The sequence below is a fragment of the Chiloscyllium punctatum genome, chromosome 18, assembly GCF_047496795.1.
Source record: "Chiloscyllium punctatum isolate Juve2018m chromosome 18, sChiPun1.3, whole genome shotgun sequence".
Taxonomy (NCBI): Eukaryota; Metazoa; Chordata; class Chondrichthyes; order Orectolobiformes; family Hemiscylliidae; genus Chiloscyllium; species Chiloscyllium punctatum.
In genome coordinates, this window is record NC_092756.1 from 58,863,980 (window position 1) to 58,879,082 (window position 15,103).

The following is a 15,103-nucleotide window of genomic DNA, read 5'->3' on the forward strand; positions in this document are numbered from 1 at the left end:
CTAGTCAACACCTCCCCCTCCCCAACCCTGTCCAACACCGCCCCCACCACAACACTGTCCAATACCGCCCCACCCCCAACCCCGTACAACACCGCCTCCTCCTCAAACCGTCCAAAACCACCCCCTCCGCAAACCCGTCCAACACCGGCGCCTCCCACAACCCCGTCCAACACGGCCCCACCCCCAACCCCGTACAACACCGCCCCCTACCCAAACCCGTCCAAAACCACTCCCACCCCAAACCCGTCCAACACCGCCGCCTCCCCAACCCTGTCCGACACTGTCCCCTCCCCAACCCTGTCCCACAACACCTCCTCCCCCATACCCGTCCCACACCACACCTTCCACCAAACCCATCCCACACCAACCCCTCCCCAACACCATTCAACACCGCCCCCACCTTCAACCCCGTCCCACACCACTCCATCCCAAACCCCATCCAACATCGTCCCCTCCTCAAAACCCAGTCAAACACCGCCCCCTCCCCAGCCCCGTTCAGCACCGCCCCCTCCACAACCCCGTCCAACACCGCCCCCTCACCAACACCGTCGATCAGTGCTCCTCCTAAACCAGTCCCACAACACCCCCTCCCCAAACCCGTCCCACACCGCCCCCTACCCAACATTGTCCAACACTGCCGCCTCGCTAACCCTGTCCGACACTGCCCCCTCCCCTACCCTGTCCCACACCAGCCCCTCCCCAAATGCATCCTGCAGCACTCCCTCCCCCAAACCTATCCCACACCAATCCTTTCCCCAACCTCATCCAACCGCCCCCACCTTCAACCCCGTCCCACACCAGTTCCTCCCAAACCCCGTACAACACCGCCCCCTCCCCAAACCCATCCAACACCGACCCCTCCCCAACCCCGTCCAACATTGCCCCCTCCCCCAGCCCGTCCAACACATCACCCTCGCCAACGCTGTCCATCACCACCCCCTCCCCAACCCCATCCAACACTGCCCCTTCCACAACCCGTACAACACTGCCCCCTGTCCAACCCCGTTCAGCACCGCCCCCTCCACAACCCCGTCCAAAACCGTCCCCTCCCCAACCCCTTCCAACACCTCCCTCTCCACCCAAAACCCGTCCAACACCGCCCCCTACCAAAACCTTCATCACCGCCCCCTGCCCCCAACCCCTTTCAACACCGCCCCCTCACCCCACCGCGTCCAAAACCGGCCTGTCACCAATATCGTCCAACACTGCACCTTCCCCTAACCACGTCCAACACCTCCCCCTCCCCCAAGTGAGTCCAACACTGGTCCCTACCAAATCCCATTCAACACCACACCCTCCCCAACCTATCAACACCTCCCCCTCCCCAACCCCGTCTAACACTGCCCCCACCCCTACACTATCTAACACTGCCCCACCCCAAACCCGTCCAACACCGCCACCTCCCCAACCCTGTCCGACACCGCCCCCTCCCCAACCCTGTCCTACAACACCCCCTCCCCCAAACCCGTCCCACACCACACCTTCCCCCAAACCCGTCCCACACCAACCACTCCCCAAAACCATTCAACACCGGCCACACCTTCAACCCCGTACCACACCACTCCCTACCAAACCCCATCCAACATCGTCCCCTCCCCAACCCAGTCCACACCGCCTCCTCCCCGAAACCTGTAGAACACCGACCCCTCCCCAATCCCGTCCAAAACTGCAGTCTCCCCCAACCGTGTCCAGAACATCCCCCTCCCCCCAACCCTGTCGAACACTGGCCCCTTCCAAACCCTGTTGAACACCGCACCCTCCCCCAACCTAGTCCACATCTCCCCATCCCGTACCCCGTCCAACACCGCCCCCACCCCAACACTGTCCAACACCGCCCCGCCCCCAACCCTGTGCAACACTGCCCCCAACACTATCCCATGACACACCCTCCCCCAAACCCGTCCCACACCAACCCCTCCCCAAAACCATCCCACACCAAACCCTCACCCAACACCGCCTGCCCAACCCCGTCCGATACTGCCCGCTCGCCAACCCTGTCCGACACCATCCCCACCCCAAACCTGTCCCAAACCACCCCCTCCCCTAAACCCGTTGCACACCAACCCCTTCCCCAACACCATTCAACACCGCCCCCACCTTCAACCCCGTCCTACACCACCCCTCCCAAACCCCATCCATCACAACCCCCACCCCCAACCCTGTCCAATACCGCCCCATCCCCAACCCCATCCCACACCAGCCCCACCCAAACCCTGCCCATCACTGTCCCCTCCCCCAACCCAGTCCAACACTGCCCTCTCCCCAAACCTATCCAACACCGACCCCTCCCCAATCCCGTCCAAAATTGCACCGTCCCCCAACCCCGTCCAATGCCTCCCCCTCCATCCAACCCCGACATACACTGGCCCCTCCCAAACCCTATTCAACACCTCACCTTCCCTAACCTAGTCCAACACTTCCCCCACCCCAACTCCGTCCAACACCGCCCCTACCCCAACACTATTCAATACCACCCGAACCCCCAACCCTATTCAACACTGCCACCTCCCCAACTCTGTCCCACACCACACCCTCCCCCAAACCCGTCCCACACCAACCCCTCCCCAAAACTGCCCAACACCACCGCCTCCCTAACCTCGTCCGAAACCACCCCCTCCCCAATCCCGTCAACACCGCCTCCTCCCCAACCCTGTACAACACTGCCCCCTCCCCTAAACCCATCCCACACCGTCCCCTCCCCCAACACAGTCCAACACTGCTGACTCCCCAATCCCTTCTGACACTGCCCCCGCCCCAACCCTATCCCACACCACCCCCTCTCCCAAACCTGACCCACACCAATCCCTCCTCCAAACCCGTCCCACACCAACCCCTTCCCCAACAACAGCCAACACTGCCCCACCTTCAACCCCGTCCAACACCGCCCCCCTCCCCCAAACAATTCCATCACCGAAAACTCCCCAACCCCGTCCAACACCACCCCCTCCCCAAGGCCCGTCCAACAACTCCACATCCCCAAACCTGTCAAAGACCGCCCCTCCCCAATCCCGTCCAACACTGCACCCTCACCAAACCTGTCCTACACGGCCCCCTCCCCAACATTCCAAAACCTCCCCCACCCCCCAAAGCCCGTCCAACACCGCCCCCTCCCAAAACTTCCATCACCGCCCACTACCCGCAACCACCTCCATCACCGCCCCCTATCCCCAACCCCGTCCATCAATGCACCCTCCCCTACCCCGTCCAAAACAAGCCCCTCACCAATATTGTCAAACAATGCACCTTCCCCCAACCAAGTCCAACACCTCCACCTCCCCCCAAGCCCACCCAACACCGGCCCCTCCCAAACCCCATTCAACACCGCACCATCCCCAACACTATCCAACAACGCCACACCCCAATGCCATGCAACACCGCCCCCTCCCTAACCGCGTCCAAACCCACCCCCCCAAACTAGTCCAACATCACATCCTCTGCCAACCCCGTCCAACACCGCCCCCTCCCCAACCCCGTCCTACACCGACCCCTCCCCAATCCCGTCCGACACAGCCCCCTCCCACAATGCCGTACCACTCCGCCCCCTCCCCCAACCATGTCCAACACCGACCCCTCCACCAACACCATCCAACACCGCCACTTCACCAACCCGTCCAACACCACCCCCACCCAACTCCGTCCAACACTGCCTCCTCCAGCATCCCCCTCCAACACTGCCCCCTCCTCAACCACGTCCAACATTGCCCCCTCCCGTGAACCCCTTCAAACATCACCCCTTCGCAAACCCGATCTAACATTGCCCCCTCCACCCAACCCCGTTCAACACTGCCCCATCGACCAACACCATCCAAAACCACTCCATCCACAACACCGTCCAACACCGCCCCCTCTCCCATCCCCGTCAATCACCGCCCCCTCCCCAACCCCATCCAACACCTCCCCCTCCCCCAACCCTGACCAACAACGCACTCTCCCAAAACCCCCATCACCGCCCCCTACCCCCAAACCGTCCAACACCGCCCCCTCATCCCACCCCGTCAATCACTGCCCCCTCCCCTATCCTGTCCAATACCGGCCCCTCAACAATATCATCCAAAACCGCACCCTCCCCTAACACCATCCAAACCTCCCCGGCCCAAACCCGTCCCACACCACACCCTCCCCCAAACCCACCCCACACCAACCCCTCCCCCAACACCGCTGCCACCCAACCCCGTCCGACACCGACACTCCCAATCCGGCCCAACACCGCCCCCTCACCACAAACCCATCCCACACCACCCCTCCCCAACACTGTCCAACACCGCCGCCTCCCCCAAACCCGTCCCATATCAACCCCTCCCCCAAACCCGTCCCACACCAACCCCTACCACAACACCATCCAACACCGGCCCTACCTTCAACCAAGTCCCACACCACTCGCTCCAAAACCCCGTCCAACACCGCCCCCTCCCCCATCCGAATCCGAGACTGCCCCCTCCCCCAAACCGTCCAACACCAACCCCTCCCCAAACCCTGCACTATCCCCAACCCCGTACAACACCTCCCCCACCCCGCCAAGCCCGTCCAACACCTCCCCCTCCCCAACCCCGTCCAACACCACCCCCACCCCAACACTGTCCAACACCGTCCCACCCCCCAATCCCGTACAACATTGCCTCCTCCCCAACCCTGTCCCACAACACCGCCTCCCCAAAAGCCGTCCCACACCAACCCCTCCCCAAAACCTGTCCCACACCAACCCCTCCCGCAACAACGCCCAACACCGCTGCCTCCGCAATCCGGTCCGACACCGCCCCCACCCCAAAACCCGTCCCACACTGCCCCTCCCCCAAACCCGTCCCACATCGCCCCCTCCCCAATCCGGTCCAACACCGCCCCCACCCCAAAACCCGTCCAACACCGCCCCTCCCCAACAATGACCAACACTGCCACCTCCTCAACCACATCCGACACTGCCCCCTCCCCCAAACCCGTCCCACTCCAGCCCCTACCCCAAACCCGTCCCACACCAACCACTTCCCCAACACCATTCAACACCGCCCCTTCCTCCAACCCCGTCCAACACCGTCCCCTCCGCCCAAACCCGTCCAACACCGACCCCTCCCCAACCCCATCCAACATTACACCCTCGCCCAGCCCCATCCAACACCTTCCCCTTCCTAATCTCGTCCAACACTGCCCCCTCCCCAATCCCGTCCAACACCGCTGGCTCCCCAAACCCGTCCAACACGGCCCACTCCCCCAACCCCCTCCAACACCGCCCCCTCCCTCCAAAACCCGACCAGCACCGCCCCCTCCCAAATCCTCCATCACAGCCCACTCCCCTCAACCCCATCCATCACTGCCCCCTTCCCAACCCCGTCGAACACCCCCCGCACCCCAACACTGTCCAACACCGCCCCACCTCCCAACCCCGTCCAAAACCACCCCCTCCCCATACCCGTCCAACAGCACATCCTCCCCAATCCCGTCCAACATCGCCCCTCCCCCAACTCCACCCCACACCAACCCCTCCCCAAACCTGTCCCACATCTCCCTACCCCAACACTGTCCACCACCGCCCACACCACAATCCCGTCCGATACCGCCCCCTTCCACAATGCCGTCCCACATCGCCCCCTCCCCGAACCATGTCCAACACCGAACCCTCCACCAACACCGTCCAACACCGCCGCTTCACCAACCCCGTCCAACACCACCCCCTCCTCAACCCCGTCCAACACCACACCATCCCACAACCCCGTACAACACCGCCCCCTCCCCAACCCGTGAAACACTGCCCCCTCCCCATCCCCGTCCAGCAGTGCCCCCTCCCCAACCCCGTCTAACATTGCCCCCTCCCATGAACCCCTTCAAACACCGGCCCCTCCCAAACCTGGTCTAACACTGCCCCCGCCCCCCAACCCCGTCCAACACCGCCCCCTCCCCCAAACCCATCCAACACCTCCCCCTCTCCCAAATCCGTCCAACACCGCCCCCTCCAACAACAACATCCAACACCGCCCACTCCCCCAGCCCCGTCCAACACCTCCCCCTCCCCAAACCCAGTCCAACACTCGCCCCTCCCCAGCCCCGTCCAACATCGCCTCCAGCCCCCAACCCCGTACACCACCCACTGCCCCACCCTGTCCAAAACTACCCAATCCCCAAACCCGTTTAACACCGCATCCGCCCCCAACTCTGTCCTACACCGCCCCTTCCACCAACCCCGTCCCACACCACCCCCTCCCCCAAACCCATCCCACTCCTCCGCTCCCCCAAAACCGTCCAACACCGCCGCCTCCCCAACCCCGTCCGACACCGCCCCCACCCATCCCTGTCCTACAACACGCCCTCCCCCAAACCCGTCCCATTCCACCCCCTCCCCCAACACCACCCAACAGCACCCCCTCCCAAACCTGTATGACACCGCCCACCTCCCCTCCCAAGGGGGCGATGATGGAGGGGGTTGAGGAGGGGGTGGTGTTGGACGGGGTTGGGGAGGGGGCAGTGTTGGACCGTGTTGGGGGAGGGGGCAGTGTTGGACAGGGATGCGGGAGGGAGCGGCTTTGGATAGCCTTGGGGGAGGGAGCGGTGTTGGACGTGATTGGGAAGTGGGCGGCTCGGAAGGGGTTGGGAAGGCGGCGGTGTTGGACGGTTTTGGGTAGGGGGTTGGTGTTTGATGGGGTTGGCGGGAGGAAGCAGTGATGGAGGGGGTGGGGGAAAGGGCATTGTTAGATGGGGTTTGGAAGGGGGCAGTGTTGGATGGGGTTGGGGAGGGGGTGGTTTTGGATGGGTCTGGGGAGGGGGCAGTGTAGGACGGGGTTGGGGAGGGGGCGGTGTTGGACGGGGATGGGGAGGTTTCGGTTTTGAACGGGGCTGGGGGAGTGCGCGGTGTTAGATGGGGATGGTGGAGGGGGCGGTGTTAGACGGAGTTGGGGGAGGGTGCAGTGTTGGACGGTATTGGGGTGGGGGCGGTGTTGGACAGGGTTGGGATGAGGGAGCAGTGTTTGACAGGGTTGGGTTGTGGGTGTTGTTGGACCGTCTTGGGAGGGGGCGGATTTGAAAGTGGCTGGGGGAGTGGGCGGTGTTGGAAGGGGTTGGGGAGGGGCGGTGTTGGATGGGGTTGGGGAGGGGGCGGTTTTGGGGTTGGCTGCGGCGTTTGATGGGGTTGGGGGAGGGGGCAGTGTTGGACCGGGTTGGGTGGAGGGGGCAGTGTTAGACGGGGTTTGGGATGGGGCAGTGTTGGATGGGTTTGGGGGAGGGGTTGGTGTTGGATGGGGTTGGGGAGGGGACGGTGTTGGACGTGGTTGGGGAGGGGTTGGTTTTCAACGGTGCTGGGAAGAGGGCAGTGTTGGATGCTGTTGGTGGAGGGGGCGGTGTTGGACGGAATTGGTGGAGGGGCGGTGTTGGACGGGGTTGGGAGAGGGGGCGGTGTTTCTGCGGGGATGGGGACGGGGCGTTGTTGGATGGTGTTGGGATTGGGTGCAGTGTTTCACGTGGTTCCTTGAGGGGGCAAAGTTGAACGGGTTTTTGTAGGGGGCGGTGTTGGACAGGATTGGGGAGGGGGAGGTGTTGGACGGGGTTGGGGTAGGGGGCAGTGTTGGACGGGGTTGGGGGAGCGGAGCGGTGTTGGACAGGGTTCAGGAGGGGGCGGTGTTGGATGGTGTTGGATATGGGGGCAGTGTTTGACGTGATTGGGGGAGGGGGCGGTGTTGGACTGGGTTGGTGTGAGGGGGCAGTGTTAGACCGGGTTTTGGAGGGGACGGTGTTGGACGTGGTTGGGGAGGGGTTGGTTTTCAACGGTGCTGGGGAGAGGGCAGTGTTGGATGCTGTTGGTGGAGGGGGCGGTGTTGGACGGAATTGGTGGAGGGGGCGGTGTAGGACGGGGTTGGGAGAGGGGCGGTGTTGGATGGTGTTGGGGAGTGCGCGGTATTGGACTTGGTTGGGGGAGGGGGCGGTGTTCCATCCGGTTGGAGGAGAGGGCGGTGTTGGACGGGATTGGGGAGGGAACGGGGTTGGGTAGGCGGCGGTAATGGACGGTGTTGGGAAGGGGGCAGTGTTGGACAGGGTTGGGGGAGGGGGTGATGTTTGATGGGGTTGGGGGAGGGGGCAGTGATGGACGGGGTTCGGTAGGGGACAGTGTTGGACTGGGTTGAGGAAGGGGCGGGGTTGTACAGTGTTAGGTATGGGTCGGTGTTTGACGGGGTTAGGGAGGGGGCGGTGTTGTATGCTGTTGGGGAGGGGGCAGTGTTGGACGGTTTGGGGAGGGGGCCGGTATTGGATAGGGTTGGGGAGGGGTTCTGATTTGAACGGGGCTGGGGGAGTGGGCAGTGTTGGGTGGTGTTGGGGTACGGCGCAGTGATGGACGGGGTTGGGGTGAGGGGGCAGTCTTGGACAGGGTTGGGGGCAGGGAGTAGTGTTTGACAGGGTTGTGGTGGGGGCGGTGTTTGACGGTGTTGAGGAGGGGGAGGTGTTGGACGGTTTGGGGAAGGGGCCGGTATTGGACAGGGTTGGGGAGGGGTTCTGTTTTGAACGGGGCTGGGGGAGTGGGCAGTGTTGGGTGGTGTTGGGGTATGGCGCAGTGATGGACGGGGTTGGGGTGAGGGGGCAGTCTTGGACAGGGTTGGGGGCAGGGAGTAGTGTTTGACAGGGTTGTGGTGGGGGCGGTGTTTGACGGTGTTGGGGAGGGGGCGGTTTTGAACGGGGCTGGGGTGTGGGTGGTTTAGAACGTGGCTGGGGGAGTGGACGGTGTTGGACGGGGTTGGAGGAGGGGGCTGTGTTGGACGTGGTTGGGGGAGGGGGAAGTTTTGGACGGGGTTGGGGAGGTGGTGGTGTTGGACGGGATTGGGGAGAGGGCGGTGTCGGACGGGTTTTGGGAGGGGGCGGTGTTGGACGGAATTGGGGAGGGGGCGGTGTCGGACGGGGTTGGGGAGGGGTTGGTGTTGGACCGTGTTGGAGGAGGGGGCGGTGTTGGACAAGGTTGGGGGAGCGGGCGGTTTAGGACAGCTTTGGGGGATTGGGGAGGGGGCGGTATCAGACAGGATTGGGGTGGGGGCAGTGTCGGACGGGGTTGGGGGATGGGCGGTGTAGAATGGGGTTGGGCGAGGGTGCGGTGTTGGATGGGGTTGGGTATGGATCGGTGTTTGAAGGGTTAGGGTGGGGTCGGTGTTTGACTGGGTGGGGGAGGGGGCAGTGTTGGTCGGGGTTGGGGGGGGTGTTGGACGCGGTTGAGGAGGGGGCAGTGTTGGACAGTGTTGGGGATGGGGCCAGTGTTTGATGAGGTTTGCGGAGGGGGCGGTGTTGGACGGGATTGGGGATGGGGCCGGTGTTTGATGGGGTTGGGGGAGGGGGCAGTGATGGACGGGGTTGGGGTGAGTGGGCGGTGTTGCACACGTTTGTGGGCAGGGAGCAGTGTTTGACAGGATTGGTGAAAGAGCAGTGCTGGACGGGTTTGTGGAGGGGGCGGTGTTGGATGGCGTTGGGGCGGGGTCGGTTTTGGACAGGGATGGGGGAGTGGGCGGTGTTGGATGGTGTTGGTGGTGGGGGCGGTGTTGGACAGGTTTGGAGAGAGGGCGGTGTTAGACGGGGTTCGGGCGGGGTCTGTTTTGGACGTGGCTGGGGGAGTGGGCGGTGTTGGATGGTGCTGGTGGAGGGGCCGGTGTTGGACAGGTTTGGAGACAGGGCGGTGTTGGACGGGTTTGGGGGGCGGCGGTGTTGGACGGTGTTGGGGATGGGGCCAGTGTTTGATGGTGTTTGGGGAGGGTCAGTGATGGACGGGGTTGGGGAGGGGTCTGTGTTGGACAGGACGGGGTTCGCGAAGCAGTGGTGTTGGAATATGTTGGGGAGGGGGTGGTATGGGATGGGTTCGGGAGGGGGCAGTGTTTCAAGGGGTTTGGGGTGGGGGCAGTGTTGGACGGGGTTGGGGAGAGGGCGGTGTTTGATGGTGTTTGGGAGGGGGCGGATTTGGATGGGGCTGGGGGAGTGGGCGGATTTGGATGGGGCTGGGGGAGTGGGCGGCGTTGGATGCTGTTGGTGGAGGGGCGGGGTTGGACAGGTTTGTGGAGGGGGTGGTGATGGACGGAGTTGGCGAGTGGGCGGTGTTGGATGGTGTTAGGGATTGGGGCGGTGTTTGACGGGGTTGGGGAGGGGGCAGTGATGGACGGTGTTGGGGTGAGGGGACAGTGTTGGATGGGGTTGGGGTGGGAGCGGTCTTGGATGGGGTTGGGGAGGCGGCGGTGTTGGATGGTGTTGGGGAGGGGGTGATGTGGGACAGGTGGGGGCGGTGTTGGACTGGTTTGGGGGTGGGGCAATGTTGCACGGGATTGGGGAGGGGGCAGGGTTGGACAGTGTTAGTAGAGGGGGCGGTGTTTGATGGGTTGGGGAGGAGGCGGTGTTGCACGGGGCTGGGGGTTTGGGGGGTGTTGGACGGGGTTGGGGGGTGGTGTTGGACGGGGCTGGAGGAGTGGGCAGTGTTAGATGGGGTTGGTAGAGGGCGCAGTGTAGGACGGGTTTGGTTGAGGGGGCGGAGTTGGACCGCGTTGGGGAGGGGGCGGTGTTGGATGGTGTTGGTCAAGGGGCGGAGTTGGACAGAGCTGGGAGAGTGGGCGGTGTTGGACGGGGTTGGTGGAGGGGGCAGTGATGGATGGGATTGTGGTGAGGGGGCGGTTTTGGACGGAGATGGGGAGGGGGTAATGTTGGACGGGATTGGGGGAGGGGGCAGTGATCGACGAGGTTGGGGTGAGGGAGCGGAGTTGGATGGGGTTTGGAGGATGGGGCAATGATGAACGGGGTTGGGAGGGGGCAGTGATGGACGGTGTTGGGGTGAGGAGGCGGTGTTGGATGGGGTTTGGAGGATGGGGCAATGATGGACAGGGTTGGGGAGGGGGTAATGATGGACGGGGTAGGGGTAGGGGCGGTTTTGGACGGTGTTTGGAGGAGGTGGCAGTGATGGAGGGTTGGGGTGAGGGGGCGGTGTTGGACGAAGTTGGGGGGAAGGGGGCAATGATGGACGGTGTTGGGGAGAGGGCAGTGTTGAACGGTGTTGGGGGAGGGGGAAGTGATGGACGGGATTGGGGGAATGGCGCTATTGGACGGTGTTTGGGGAAGCCAGAAGTGATGTATGGGGTTGGGGGAGGGGCGGAGTTGGACGGGGCTGGGAGAGGGTGCGGAATTGGACGGATTTAGGGAGGGGGCGGTGATGGACGGTGTTGGGGAGGGTCGGTGTTGGACATGTTTGGAGAGAGGGCGGTGTTTGACGGGGTTGGGGAAGGGGCAGTGTTGGACAGGTTTGGGGAGGGGGCGGTGTTTCACGGGGTTGGGAAGGGGGCGGTGTTGGATGGGGGTGGGGAGTGGGCGGTGTTGGACGTGTTTGGGGCAGGAGTGTTGTTGGATGGGTTTGGGGAGTGGGCGATGTTGGACAGGGTTGGGGGAAGGGGGCGGTGATGGACGGGGCTGGGGGAGGGGGCGGTGTTGGATGGGTTTGAGGGAGCGGGCAGTGTTAGATGGGGCTGGGGTGAGGGGGCGGCGTTCGACGGGTTTGGGGAGGGAGCGCTGTTTGACAGGGTAGGGGGATGGGGCGGTGTTGGACGGGGTTGGGGAGGGGCGGTGTTTGACGGTATTGGGGAGGGGTGGGTGATGGACGGGGCAAGTGTGTGTGGGCGGTGTTGGATGGGTTGGATATAGGGGCGTTATTGGACAGTTTGGGGAGGGGGCGGCGGTGAATGTCAGGCTGGGGCCGCTGTGTGGTCGGCAGTGAGGGTCAGGAATTGGGTGGTGCGTGGGCGGATGTGAGGGTCCAGCTGGGGTCTGATTGTGGACGGCAATGAGGGTTAGGCTGGGGTGGTAAGTATCAGGCTGGGGGTGGTGGGGGTTAGGCTGGAGGCGGTGTGTGGACGGCGGTGAGGGTCAGGCTGGGGAGAGTGTCAGGCTGGAGGTGGTGAGGGTCAGTGCGGTGAGGGTCTGTCTGGGGGCAATGTGTGGACAGTGGTGAGGGTGAGCTGGGGAAGGTGTTAAAAAGAGGTCAGGGTCAGGCTTCGGTCAGAGAGGTTCAAGCTGGGGGCAATGTGTCAGGGCGGTCAGGGTCAGTGGGCGCAGTGTGTGGACAGTGGTAATGGTGAGCTGGGGATGGTGTTAAACGGACATGAGGATCAGGCTAGGGTGCGGTGTGTGTGTGACTGTGAAGGTCAGGCTGGAGGCGGTGTGTGGACGGCGGTGAGGTTCAGGCAGGGGTCGGTGTGTTAACAACGGTGAGGGTCAGGCTGGGGGCGGTGTGTGGGCGGCTGTGAAGGTCAGGCTGTTGGCGGTGTGTGTACGGCGGTGAGATTCAGGCAGGCGTTGGTGTGTGGACGGCGGTGATGGTCAGGCTGGGGGTGGTGTGTGGGCGGTTGTGAGGGCCAGGCCTGGGGTGGTGTGTTGGGGTGGTGAAGGTGAGGCTATGTGCGGTGTGTAGATGGCATTGTGGGTCGGGCTGGGGACGATTTTGGAGGGTGGTGGAGGGTCAGGCTGATGGGTTTTTTTTGGGAGTGGTGAGTGTCAGACTGTGGGTAGTGTGTCGGGGGCAGTGAGTGTCAGGCTGGGGGCGGTGTGTCGGGACGGTTAGGGTCAGGCTGGGGGCGGTGTGTGGATGGATGTGAGGGTCAGGCAGGGGGAAGTGTGTGGATGGAAGTGAGGGTCAGGCTGGGGGCGGTGTGTGGGTAGCCATGAGGTTCATGCTGGGAACCATGTTGGAAGGCAGTGAGGGTCAGGCTGGTTGCGGTGTGTGGGTGGCGGAGAGGGTCAGGCTGGGGGCGGTGTGTGAGTAGCCATGAGTGTCATGCTGGGACCCACGTTGGACGGCAGTGAAGGTCAGGCTGGGGGCGGTGTGTGGGCAGACATGAGGGTCATGCTGGGAGCCACGTTGGATGGCAGTGAGTGTCAGACTGGGAACGGTGTGTGGGCGGGGTTGAGGGTTAGGTTGGGGGCGGTGTATTAGGGCTTTGAGGGTCAGTCTGGGGGTGGTGTGTGGACGTCGGTGAGGGTCAGGCTGGGGACATAGTGTGGAGCGAGTGGAGAGTCAGGCTGGGTGCGTTGTGTGGATGCCGTTGAGGATCAAGCTGGGAGTGGTGTGTGGACAGCGGTGAGTTTCAGGCTGTGGGCAGTGTACGAATGGTGATGAGGGTCAGGCTGATGATGGTGTCTGGACAGTTGTGAGTGTCTGGCTAGAAACAGTGTGTGGATGGCAGGTGAGGTTCAGGTGGGGTGGGTGTGGACGGCATTGAGGGTCAAGCTGGGAACGGTGTGTTAACTGCAATGAGGGTCAGGCAGGTGGCAGTGTGTGGACAGCGGTGAGGGTCAGGCAGGGGTCGGGGTGTTCACAATGGTGGGGGTCAGGCTGGGTCGGTGTGTGGGCGGCTGGGAGAGTCAGGCTGGGGATTGGTGTGTGGGCAGGCTGAGTGTCAGGTAGGGGGCGGTGTGTCGGTGCGGTGAGGGTCAGGCAGGTGGCAGTGTGTGGATGGCCGGGAGAGTCAGGCTGGGGGCGCTGTGTCGGTGTGGTGAGGGTCAGGCTGGGGGCGGTGTGTGGACGGCAGTGAGGGTCAGGCTGGGGGCGGTGTGTGGAGAGCAGAGACGGTCAGGCTGGGGGTGGTCTGTCGGTGTGGTGAGGGGCAGGCTGGGGGCGGTGTGTTGACGGCAGTGAGGGTCAGGCTGGGGGCAGTGTGTGGGTAGCCATGAGGTTCATGCTGGGACCCACGTTGGACGGCAGTGAAGGTCAGGCTGGGGGCGGTGTGTGGGCAGACATGAGGGTCATGCTGGGAGCCACGTTGGATGGCAGTGAGTGTCAGACTGGGAACGGTGTGTGGGCGGGGTTGAGGGTTAGGTTGGGGGCGGTGTGTGAATGATAGTGAGGGTTAGCTCGGGGGCGGTGTGTGGGCGGCAGTGAGGGACAGGCGGGGGCGGTGTGTAAATGATTAGATTTTTTTAGATTACATTAGATTACAGTGTGGAAACAGGCCCTTCGGCCCAACAAGGCCACACCGCCCAGCTGAAGCACAACCCACCCATGCCCCTATATTTACCACTTACCTAACACTACAGGCAATTTAGCATGGCCAATTAACCTGGCGTGCACATCTTTGGATTGTGGGAGGAAACCGGAGCACCCGGAAGAAACACACAAAGAAACGGGGCGAACATGCAAACTCCACACAGTCAGTAACCTGAGGCGGGAATTGAACCCGGGTGTCAGGCGCTGTGAGGCAGCAGTGCTAATGGCGGTAAGGGTCAAACTGGGCACGGTGTATGGGCAGCGGTGAGGGTCAGGCTGGGGTCTGTGTGTGAATGGCGGTGCGGGGTTTGTCTGGGGGCGGTGTGTGGGTGGCAGTGAGGGTCAGGCAGGGGGCAGTTTGTGGACAGTGGTGTGGGTCAGGCTGGGGACGGTGTGTGGACGGCAGTGAGGGTCAGACTGGGGGCAGTGTGTGGACGGTGGTGAGGGTCAGGCTGTTGGCGGTGTGTGGATGGCGCTGAGGGTCAGGCTGGGGTGGTGTGTGGGTGGCAGTGAGGGTCAGGCTGGGGGCAGTGTGTGAACATTGGTGAGGGTCAGGCTGAGGGCAGTGTGTGGACAGTGGTGAGTGTCAGGCTGGGGTCGGTGTGTGGATGGCAGTGAAGGTCAGGCTGGAGACGGTGTGTGGACGGCAGTGAGGGTCAGGCTGGGGGCTGTGTGTGCGCGGGCGATCGTGCTGTGTGCTGCTGCAATCTCCTGAATGGGGAGCAGACTTTGAAAACTCCGACCCCCAGAGGAAAGGCATTTAATTGATTCTACGAATCATTCATTATCCGAATGAATTAGTGCCCATCCAATTCGTTCATATAATCGAGGTTCCCCTGTCGGTGGGAACATGAAGAGGAAGGGTTTGGAGGGATATGGGCCAGGTGCTGGCAGGTGGGACTAGATTGGGTTGGCATACCTGGTCAGCATGGATGGGTTGGACGGAAGGGTTCATTTCCATGTTGTACATCTCAATGACTCTGACTCTAAATGGCCAGTTTCCACAGTGATTCTACGAGAAACTCATTTGGACATTTTCCTAAAAGGAAATGTTTGGATACATGTGGACCAAGGGGAGGCAGGTGAGATTAACTCAGTTTGGAATTCTGTTTGACATGGATTGATTGGATCACAGGGTCT